This window comes from Marmota monax, unplaced genomic scaffold (genome assembly GCF_021218885.2).
Source record: "Marmota monax isolate L192 unplaced genomic scaffold, Marmota_monax_Labrador192_F-V1.1 WCK01_AAM20220418_F8-fsc00323, whole genome shotgun sequence".
NCBI lineage: Eukaryota > Metazoa > Chordata > Mammalia > Rodentia > Sciuridae > Marmota > Marmota monax.
This window is the reverse complement of record NW_026693838.1, coordinates 702,379-713,193: the sequence shown is the minus strand read 5'-3', so window position 1 is coordinate 713,193 and position 10,815 is coordinate 702,379.

Here is a 10,815-nt window from a genome sequence, read left to right as displayed (position 1 = left end):
GGTTATGGTTAGGATTAGGCTTACAGTTTGGTTTTGGGTTAGTCTGAGGTTTATGGGTAGGTATTGTGTTAGGGATAGATTTAGGGTTAGGCTAAGGATTAGGGTTAGCATTAGTGTTATGGCTAGGTTTAGGGTAACTGTTAGAGTCAGGCTTAGTTTTAGGGTGTTAGTGATAGGATTAAATCTATGGTTAGTGTTAGGATTAGTGTTATGGTTGGGGTGGTTTAAAGGTTAGGGATATGGTTAGGTTAAGTGTGAGTGTTTTTGTTACTGTTAGGTTTGTTTTAGTGTGAGTGTTAGGGCTTGAGTTAAAATTGGTTTAAGAGTTGAGGATAGTGTAAGGGTTAGCTTAAGGGTTAGAGGTATGGTTAAGGTTAGCAATTTTGTAAGGGTTAGGATTAGTGTTAAGGTTAGAGTTAGGGTTAGACATAGGGTTAGGTTTAGGTTTAGTGTTAGGTTTATGCTTATGGTTAGGGTTAGGGTTATGGTCATTATTAGGATTAGGGTTATGCTTAGGATTAGTGATAGTGTTAGGTTTAGGTTTACTGTTAAGTTTAGGTTTAGGGTTAGGGTTAGATTTACAATTAGGTTTAGTGTTAAATTTAGTATCAGGTTTAGAGTTAGGGTTAGGTTTAGTGTTAGCCTTAAAGGTAGTTTTAGAGTTAATGTCAGGTTTATTTTTAGAATTTGGGTTAGTTTTAGTGTTAGGGTTAGGTTTTATTTTTAGGGTTAGGGTTAGGTTTAGGTTAAAGGTAAGGGTGAGGTTTAGAGTTCGTGTTACATTTAGGTTTAGCAATAGTTTTCGGTTAAGGATTAGGCTTAGTTTTAGTTTTAGAGTTAGCGTTAGGGTTAGGGTTATGGTTAGGAATATATACTTTTTTAAAGATAAGTTCAGAGTTAGTGTTATGCTTTCAAATAGGATAAGGGTTAGAGTTATGGTTAGGTTTAGGATTAGGTTAGTATTACTGTTGTGTTTATGGTCAGGGTTAGGTTTAGGCTTACTGTTAAGTTTAGTGTAAGTGTTATGGTTAGGGTTAGGTTTAATGCTAGTTTTTGGTTAGGGTTAAGGTTAGAGTTAGTGATAGGGTAAGGGTTGGGTTTAGGTTTACTCTTATGGTTAGTTTAGGGTTAGTGTTAGAGTTTATGTTTGACAAAATGTTAAGGTTAAGTTTAGTGTTAGATTTTGTTATGGTTATTGTAGTTAATGTTACTATGAGGGTTGGAATTAGTGTAAGGTTTAGGTAAGGGTTATGGTTAAGGTTAGTTTAGGTTTAGTTTTAAGGCTTTGCTTAGAGTTTGTGTTAGGTTTATGTTTATTGTTAGGGTTAGGTTTATAGTTTGCGTTAAGGTTAGGGTTAGAGGTAGGATTAGTTTTAGGATAGTTTTAGGTTTTCTGTCAAGGTTAGTGTTAGGGTTAGGGTTTTGGTTAGGTAAAGTGTTAGGATTAATGTTAGGTTTAGGGGTAGTGTAAGGGTTAAAATAAGAATTATGGTTAGTGTGAGGTTTAGGGTTATGTTTAGGTTAGGATTTGCATTAGGGTTAAGGATAGTGTTAGGTTATGGTTATTGTAAGTTTAGGGTTTGTTTTACGTTTAGGTTTTGTGTTAGGATTAGGGTTAAAGTTAGTATTATGATTAGGTTTTGGTTTTAGTTTAGTTTTAAAGTTAGTGTTTGTTTTAGGGTTAGGAATAGTGTTTGTGTGAGGTTAAGGTCTAGGTTTAGGATTAGGGTTAAGTCTAGGGTTAGTGTTAGGGTTTGTGTTAGTGTTAGGGTTAGAATTAGTTTTAGGGTTAAGTTTAGGCTTAGGTTTAGGGTTAGGGTTAGATTCAGGTTTGGGGTTTGGGTTATTGTTAGGGTTAGGGTTAGGTTTAGTGTTAGTTTTAGTTTTAGTGTTAGGGTTGGTCTTAGGGTTATACTTAGGCTTAGGGTTAGGTTTAGTTTTAGGGTTAATATTAGGGTTAGTGTTAGGGTTAGGTTTAGGGTTAGTGTTTGTGTTAAGTTTAAATTTAGGTTTAGTTTTTGGGTTAGTGTTAGTGTTAGGGTTAGAGTTAGGGTTAGGTTTAGGTGTAGTGTTACATTTAGGTTTAGGTTTAGGTTAAGTTTTAGATTTAGCTTTACGGTTGTGTAAGTGTTAGGGTTATATTTAAGGTTATGGTTAGATTTAGTGTTAGGTCTAGGTGTAGTGTAAAGGTTAGTCTTAAGGTGATTCTTGGGTTAGGGTTTGTTTAGGTTTAGGATTAGGGTTAGGGTTAGAATTATTGTTATGATTATGGTTAGTGTAAGGGTTACTGTTGGAGATAAGTTTAGAATTAGTGTTAGGTTTAGGCTTAGGGTTTCTGTTAGGATTAGTGTTCAGATAGGTTTATGGTTACGTTTAGTATTCAGTTTAGGGTTATTTTTAGTGTTAGTTTAGGGTAAGGGTTACAGTTAGGTTTTTTTGCTAGAATTAGATATAGGGTTAAGGTTAGGATTAGGGTTAGTTTTAGGGTTAGGGTAAGGTTTAGGATTAGTGTGAGGGCGAGGGTTTCTTTTATGTCTATTTTTAGGATTAGTGTTATGTTAAGGGTTACACTTAGTGTTAGGTTTATGTTAAGGTTTAGGTTTATTGTTAGTTATAGTATTAGATTTAAAGAAAGGTTTTGGGTTATTCTTAGGATTTTGAAATGGATAAGGGTAAGAATTAGGGTTATGGTTAGGTTTAGGGTTAGTGTTAATTTTAGGGTTAGGGTTAGGGTTAGAGTTAGGCTTAGTGTTAAGCTTAGTGTTTGGTTATTGTTAGGTTTAGGGTTAATTTTAGGTTTAGGTTTAAGGTTAGTGTCAGTGTGATAGGGTAAGTGTTGGGGATAGGATTAGTGTTGGGATTAGGTTAGGTTTAGTTTTAGAGTTAGCGTTATGTTAGAGTTTATGGTTAGGTTTGTTAGGGTTCAGATAGGATTAGTATTTGGGTTAGTGTAAGTGTTAGGTTAGTGTTAGTGTTACGTAAGTGTTAGGGTTAAGTTTAGGTTATTTTTAAGTTTAAGGTTTTGGTTAGGGTTTGTGTTAGGTTTAGGTTTAGTGTTATTCTTAGGGTTAGGGTTCGGATTAGGATTACTGTTAGAGTTAGAATTAGTGTTTGGTTAGTTTCATGGTAGTGTTAGGGTTAGCGTTAGGGGTAGTGTTAAGTATAGTGTTAGATTTAAAGTTATGTTTAGGGTTGGTATAAGAGTTAAGGTAAGAATTAGGGTTAGTGTGAGAGTTAGGGTTTGGGTTAGGGTTAGTGTTAGACTTAGGTTTAGTGTTTGTGTTAATTTTAGGATTATTGTTATTGTTAGTTTCAGCATTAGAGTTAGGTTTAGTTTTAGAATTTGTGTTAGGTTTTGGGTTAATTTTAAAATTAGTGTTAAGGTTAATGTTAGGGTTTGGGTTAGTGTTAGGTTTAGTGTTAGTGTGAGTTTTAGGCTATGTGCTAGAGTTCTGGTTAGCGTTACTGTTACAGTTAGTGTTAGTGTTAGGTTTAGGGTTAGGTTGAATGTAAGGGTTACATTTACTGTTAGGTTTAGTTTGAGTGTTAGGTTTAATGTTATGGTTATTTTATATTTAGAGTTAGGTTTACGCTTAGGTTGTAGTTTAAGGTTTGTGTTCATGTTATTTTAGTGTTAGGTTTAGGGTTTGAGTAAGGTTTAGGGTTAGGTTAGTGAAAGGGTTTGTGTTAGGGTTAGGGTTTGGTTTAGGGTTAAGTTCATGGTTATGGTTCGGATTAAGGTTAGAGTAAACTTTAGGGTTATTTTTAGGGCTAGTGTTTGTGTTAGGGTTAGGGTTAGTTTTAGGTTTAGTGTTTGGATTAGGATTAGGTAAAGAGTTAATGGTAGGTTTATTATTAGTGTTAGGGTTTGGCTTAGGGTTAGTGTTAAGTTTAGTGTTATGTTTAGATTTAGGGTTTGTGTTCAGATTAGGTTTTGGGTTAGGATTTGTGTTAGATTTAGGGTTACAGTTAGGTTTAAGATTAAGGTTATGGTTACAATTAGATTTGGATTAATGTTAGGGTTAGGTTTAATGTTAGGGTTCGTGTTTGTGTTAGGGTTAGGGTTTTTATTAGGATTAGGTTAGGTTCAGGTTTAGAGTTAGAGAAAGTCATAGGGTTAGGCTTAGGGTTATGTTATTGTTAGGGTTAGGTTTAGGGTAATTATTAGGTTAGGGTTATGGTAAAAGTTCGGTTAGGTTTTGGGTTTCTGTTTTGGTTAGGGTTTGTGTTAGGGTTAGATTTAGTGTTAGTATTAGGGTTATGGTTATGGTTATGGTTAGGGTTACAGTTTTGTTAGGATTTGTGTTAAGTTTAGTGTTAATTTTAGTGTTCAATTTAGGTTAATTTTAGTGTTAGAGTTAGGTTAAGGTTTAGAATTAGAGTTAGTATTAGGGTTATGGTTAGTGTTAGGTTTAGGGTTAGCTTAGTGTTAGGGTTAGGGTTTGTGTTAGACTTATGGATAGTTTAGGGTTAGGGTTTGTGTAAGTGTTACATTTTGAGTTTCGATTATGGTTACAGTTATTATTAGGGTTATAGATACAATTAGGGTTATTTTTGGGTTAGTGTTAGGGTTAGATTTAGGGTTAGTGTTAGATTTAGACATAGGGCTAGGGTTGGTGTTATGCTAAGGATCACATATATTATTAGGATTAGGGTTATGCTTAGGGTTAGTGTTAGGGTTAGTGATAGTGTTAGGGTTAGAGTTAGGGTTAGTGTTAGGTTTAGGGTTAGGTTTAGAAATCTTTTAGGTTTAGGGTTAGGTTTATCATTAAAATTAGTGTTATGATTAGGTATAGCCTTAGGTTTAGTTTTGGGGTTTGGTTTAGTGTTAGAATTAGGATTAGGGTTAGGGTTAGTGTTTTGATTAGGGTTAGGTTTTGTGTTAGTGTTAGTGTTAGTGTTAGATTTTGAATTAGATTTAGTGTTACGGTTAGGCTTAGGTTTAGTGTTCAGGATATCTTTAGGGTAATAGTTAAGGTTAGGGTTAGTGTTAGGGTAAACATTACATTTATGTTAGAGTAAGTATTAGGGTTTGGTTTACGGTTTGAGTCAGTGTAAGGGTTAAGGTTAGGGTTAGATTTAGGGTTAGTGTTAGGGTTAGATTAGGATTTGTTTATGTATAGGATTAGGTTATTGTTAGAATTAGTTTTAGTGTTTGGGTCACTGTAAGGATAAGTGTTAATGTTAGGTTTAGGGTTAGTTTTAGGATTAGGGTTATGGTTTGCGTTAGGGTTAGGATAAGGTTTATGGATATGGTTAGGTTTTGAGTAAGGTTTATGGTTAGGGTTAGGTTAGTGTTTGGGTTAGGGTTTTTGTTAGGCTTCCAGATAGTTTAGGGTTAGGGTTTGTGTTAATGTTAGGTTTTGGGTTTCAAATATGGTTATGGTTATGAATAGGGTTAAAATTACAGTTAGGGTTATTTTATGGGTTATTGTTAGGGTTAGATTTAGGGTTAATGTTACATTAATGTTTAGGGTTAGGGTTGTTGTTAGGGTTAGGATTACGGATATTATTAGTATTAGGGTTATGCTTAGGGTTAGTGTTTAGGGTTAGTTTTAGTGTTAGGGGTAGGGGAAGGGTTAGTGTTAGTGTTAGTGTTAGGGTTAGGGTTAGGTTTAAGTAATGGGTTAGGTTTAGGGTTAGGGTTAACATTAAGATTAGTGTTATGGTTAGGTATATCATTAGATTTAGAGTTGGTGTTTGGTTTAGTGTTAGAGTTAGGATTAGTGTTAGGGTTAGTGTTTTGGTTAGGATTAGGTTTTGTGTTAGGTTTAGTGTTGGGGTTAGATTTTGAATTAGATTTAGAGTTATGTTTAGACTTATGGTTAGGGTTAGTGTTAGGGTTAGGGTTTCGAAAAATATTAGGTTTAGGTTTATGCTTAGGTTTAATCTTACAATTAGTGTTCTGCTTTGGGTTAGGTTACGTTTAATAAAACAGTTTGGTTTAGCGTTTGTGTTAGGGGTAGGGATAGGGTTAGTGTTGGCGTTATAGTTAGTATTAGGGTTAGTGTTAGGGTTAGAGTAGGTGTTAGTTTTGGGGTTATGGTTAGATTTAGTTTTAGGGTTACTCTATGATTAGGGTTAGTGTCATGATTAGGTTGAGTTATAGGGGTATGATTAGGGCTAGGGTTATGGTTAGTGTTAGTGTTAGGGTTAGGATTACATTTAGGCTTACAATACATATTAGATTTAGGTTTAAAGTTAGCATTACTGTTAAGTTTAATGTTAGTGTTAGGGTTAGTGTTAGTGTTAGACTTAGGGTTATGTTTAGGCTAAGTTTTAGGCTTTTGGTCAGGTTTAGGTTTTGCGTTACTATTAGGATTAGAATTTGGGATTGTGTTATTGTTTGTGTAAGCTTAGTTTTAAGGTTAGATTTAGGTTTAGTGTTAGATTTAGGGTTAGGTTTTGTGTTAGTGTTAGGTTTAGGTATAGGTTTTTTGATAGGGATAGGGTTAGGGTTAGGTTTATGGTTAGGGTTAGGCTTAGTGTTAGGCATAAGGTTAGGGTTAGGGTTACGTCTAGGTTTAGTGTTAGGTTTAGAGCCAGTCTTATGGTAGGTGTTATGGTAAAAGTTATTGTTAGTGTTAGAGACAGGTTTCTCATTAGGGTTAGGGTTAGGTTTAGTGTTAAATTTAGGTTTAGGGTTAGGGTTAGTTTAGCTTTTAGAGTTCCAGTTTTTGTACAGATTTGTGTTAATGTTAGGATTACGATTAGGTTAAGGTTAGGGTTAGGGTTAGATTTATTGTTAGTTTTAGGATTATTGTAATGGTGAGTGTTATTTTTGTGGTTACTGTTTGTGTTAGGGTTAGTTTTATATTTAGGTTTAGTGTTAGGTTTTGTGTTAGGTTTAGGTAAGGATGAGGGTTATGGTTTGTGTTAGGGTTAGGTTTAGGTTAGTGATAGGATTTTTTTTTTATTGTCCTTTTTTGGTTTAGGTTTTCTCTTACGGTTAGGGTTAAAGTTGTGTTTAGGGCTAGTGTTAGGATTAGTGGTAGGGTGAGCTTTAGGTTGAAGTTTGTTTTATGGTTAGAGTTAGTGTTAGTGTTAAGCTTAAGCTTACAATTCAAATTAGGGTTAGGTTTAGGGTTATGGTTAGTGGTAGGTTTACATTTAGGGTTTGAGTTATTGTTAGAGTTAATGTTAGGATTAGGTTTAGGGTTATTTGTAGGGTTAGTGATAGGGTTTTGTTTAGAGTTTGTGTTTGGTTTAGGGTAAGTGTTAAAATTAGTTTTAGGGTTAGGGTAAGTGTTAGGGTTTGGGTGAAGTTACAGTTAGAGTTAGTATAGGTTTAGGGTTAGGGTAAGGGTTTTTGTAAGGTTAGGTTTAGGTTTAGGTTGAGGGTTAGTGTTATTGTTAGTGTTAGGTTTTGTTATAGAATTAGGTTAAGGGTTAGGGTTTGAATTGGTGTTAGGATTAGGGTTAGTGTAAGGGTTAGTGTTAGGGTTATGTTTGATGTTATGTTTATGGTTAAGGTTTGTGTAAGTGTTTGGGTTAATTTTAGGGTTAGGGTTATGGTTACTGATTTGATTAATTTAGATTTAGACATAGGGTTAAGATTAAAGTTTGGGTTAAGTTTAGTCTTATGTTTAGGGTAACTGTTAGGGTTAAGTGTATGTTTAGTATTGGAGTTAGGGTTAGTGTTAGGATTCCGGTTAAGTTTAATGTTACTGTTAGGGTTTCGGATATGTTTTGTGTTAGAATTAGGATAAGATTAGTCTTACAATTAGGGTTATGCTTTTGGTAAGGTTATGTTTAGTGATACAGTTTGGGCTAGGGTTTTTTTTTATGGTTAGGGATAGTGTTAGGTTTATGTTTATAGTCTGTGTTAGGGTTAGAGTTAGGATTAATGTTAGGGTTATGGTTAGGTTTAGTTTTAGGTTTAGGCTTACAATTAGGGTTAGTGTCAGGATTAGGGTTAGTTATAGGGTTACGGTTAGGTTCAGTGCTATGATTAGTGTTTGTGTTAGGGTTAGAATTAGATTTAGGGTTACAACTAGTATTTGAGTTAAGGTTAAGTTTAGCATCAGGGTTAAGATTAATGTTAGAGTTTGGTGTAGTTTAGTGTTAGGCTTAGGGTTAGTGTTATTCTATGTTTTAGGGTCCTGGTTAGGTTTAGGTTTTGTGTAACTGTTAGGGTTAGGATTAGGGATAGGGTTATTGTTTGTGTAAGCTTAGGGTTATGGTTAGATTTAGGTTTAGTGTTGGATTTAGGGTTAAGTTTTGTGTTAGGGTTTGGTTTAGGGTTATATTTTTTTTTTTGTTAGGGTCAGAGCTAGGGTTAGAGTTAAGTTAATTGTTAGGGATAAGGTTACGGTGAGGGTTACGTCTATATTTAGGGTTAGGTTTAGAGTTAGTGTTAGGGTAATTGTTAGGATAAAAGTTAGTGTTAGTGTTAGGGACAGGGTTCCTGTTAGGGTGAATGTTAGATTCAGTGTTAGAATTAGGTTTAGGGTTAGAGTTATGTTTGATTTTAGGGTTCTGGTTTTGGTGAGCGTTTGTATTAATGCTAGGGTTATGGTTAAGGTAACATTTATGTTTAGGATTAGATTTAGGGTTAGTGTTAGGGTTATTGTTATGGGTAGTGTTAAATTTAGGGTTAAGTTTACAGTTAGTTTTCTGTTTAGGTTTAGGGTTAGTTTTAGTGTTAGTGTTAGGTTTAGGTTTAGGGTTAGGGTTAGTTTTAGCATTAGGGTTAGAGTTTGGGTTAATATTAGGCTTAGGGTAAGGGTTAGGGTTATATTTGTGTTAGGGATTGTTTAAATTTAGTGTTAGGGTTAGGTTTAGGGTGAGTGATAGGGATATGGTTAGTGTTAGTGTAAGGTTATGGCAGGTTATGTGTTAGGTTTCTGGATAGAGTTATGGTTAGAGTTAGTGTAAGTGTTAGGGTTATGGTTAGGGTTAGGGTAAGAGTTAGTGGTATGGTTAGATTCTGGGTTAGTGTTAGTTATAGGGTTACCATTTGTGTTAGTTTAGGTTTAGGTTTAGAGTTAGGGTTTGTGTTGTGTTTAAGTTAGGGTGAGGATTTGGGTTTGTGTTAGGGTTAGATTTAGGTTAGGATTAGGATTTGTTTTAGGGTCATTTTTTGAGTTTGGTTTACGGTTACAGTTAGGGTTAAGGTTATGTTTTGGGTTAGTGTTATGATTAGTGTTAGGGTTCAGTTTAGGTTGAGGGTTTGTTTTATTGTAAGTGTTAATGTTATGGTTAACGTTAAGCTTATGATTCGAATTAGGGTTAGGGTTAGGGTTAAAGTTAGGATTAGGGTTAGGATTAGTATTAGGGTTAGGGTTAGTGTTAGGTTTATGTTTAGGGTTTGTGTTATTGTTAGAGTTAGTGTTAAATATAGGGTTAGGGATAGTTTTAGGTTTAGCATTAGGGTTTTGTTTAGGGTTAGTGTTTGGTTGAGGGTTAGGGTTAGATTTAATTTTAGGGTTAGCGTAAGTGTTAGTGTTAGGTTTAAGTTATGGTTAGAGTTAGTATATTTTTAGCGTTAAGGTAATGGTGTTTGTAAGGGTTAGGATCAGGGTTAGGTTTAGTTTTAGTGTTTGGGTTAGCTTTTGCTTTAGGTTTAGGTTTAGTGTTAGGGTTAGAATTGGTGTTAGGATTAGGGTTAGTGTAAGGGTTAGATTTAGGGTTAGGGTTAGTGTTAGAGTTTGGTTTAGGGTTTGTGTAAGTTTTAGGTTTAGGATTATGTTTAGGGTTATGATTAGGATTTGGCTTCCGTTTATGTTTAGGATAGGGTCACTGTTATGGTTACGGTTTGTGTAACGGTTAGATTTAGGTTTAGGGTTTTGGTTAGTTTTAGATTTAGGGTTAGGATTAGGTTTAGGGTCAATGTTAGTATGAGGATTAGGGTTTATGTTAGGTTTAGCATTAGTGTTAACTTTAGCATTATTTTTAGGTTTAGTGTTAGGTTTAGGGTTAGGTTTAAGCTTAGGGTTAGGGTAAGTGTTTGGTTTAGGTTTAAATTAGTGTTAGTGTTAATGTTAGGCTTAGGGTTAGGTTTAGGGTAAGGTGTAGGTTTAAGTTTAGAGTTAGGGTTTGTGTTAGGGTGAGGGTTGTGGTTCCTATAAGGGTTAGTTTTAGGGTTAGTCTTAGGGTTAGGGTTATATTTAGTGTTAAGTTTAGGGTTTGGATTAGTGTTAGGGATAGTGTGAGCTTTAAAGATAGGTTAAGGGTTAGTGTTGTGGTTACAAATAGAATAAGGATTAGATTTAGTGTTAGGTTTAGTGTCAGTGTTACTGTTACTGTTAGGGTTATGTTTAGGTTTTCGTTTAGGCTTAGTGTGTGTGTTAGTATTAGGGGAAGTGTTAGGGTTAATGTCAGGTTTACTGTTCAGATTAGGGTTAGTGTTAGTTATTGGGTGAATTTTTTTGTGAGGGTTAGTATTAGGGTTAGGTTCAGGGAGTGTAAGTGTTAGTGTTAATATTAGGGTTTAAGTTATGATTAGGTAAAATGCAGGGTCAGGTTTAAGTTAGCTTTAGTGTTAAAGTTTGTTTTAGGTTAAGGGTTAACATTCAGTTTATTGTTAGGGTTATCATTAGTGTCAGATTTAGGTAAGTGTTAGTGTTAGGTTAAGTTTAGTGTTATGTTTTGTGTAAGGGTTAGGTTTAGTGTTAGGGTAAGGGTTACTGTTATTGTTAGGTTTAGTGTCAGGGTTAATGTTAGTGTTAGGGTTAGGTTTAGGATTAGTATAGGTTTAAAATTTGGTTTAGGTTTAGTGTAAGAGTTAAGGTTAGAATTAGGGTCAGTGTGAGTGTCAGGGTTAGCGTTAGGGTTAATATTAGCGTAAGGTTAGGGTTATGTTTCGTGTTAAGT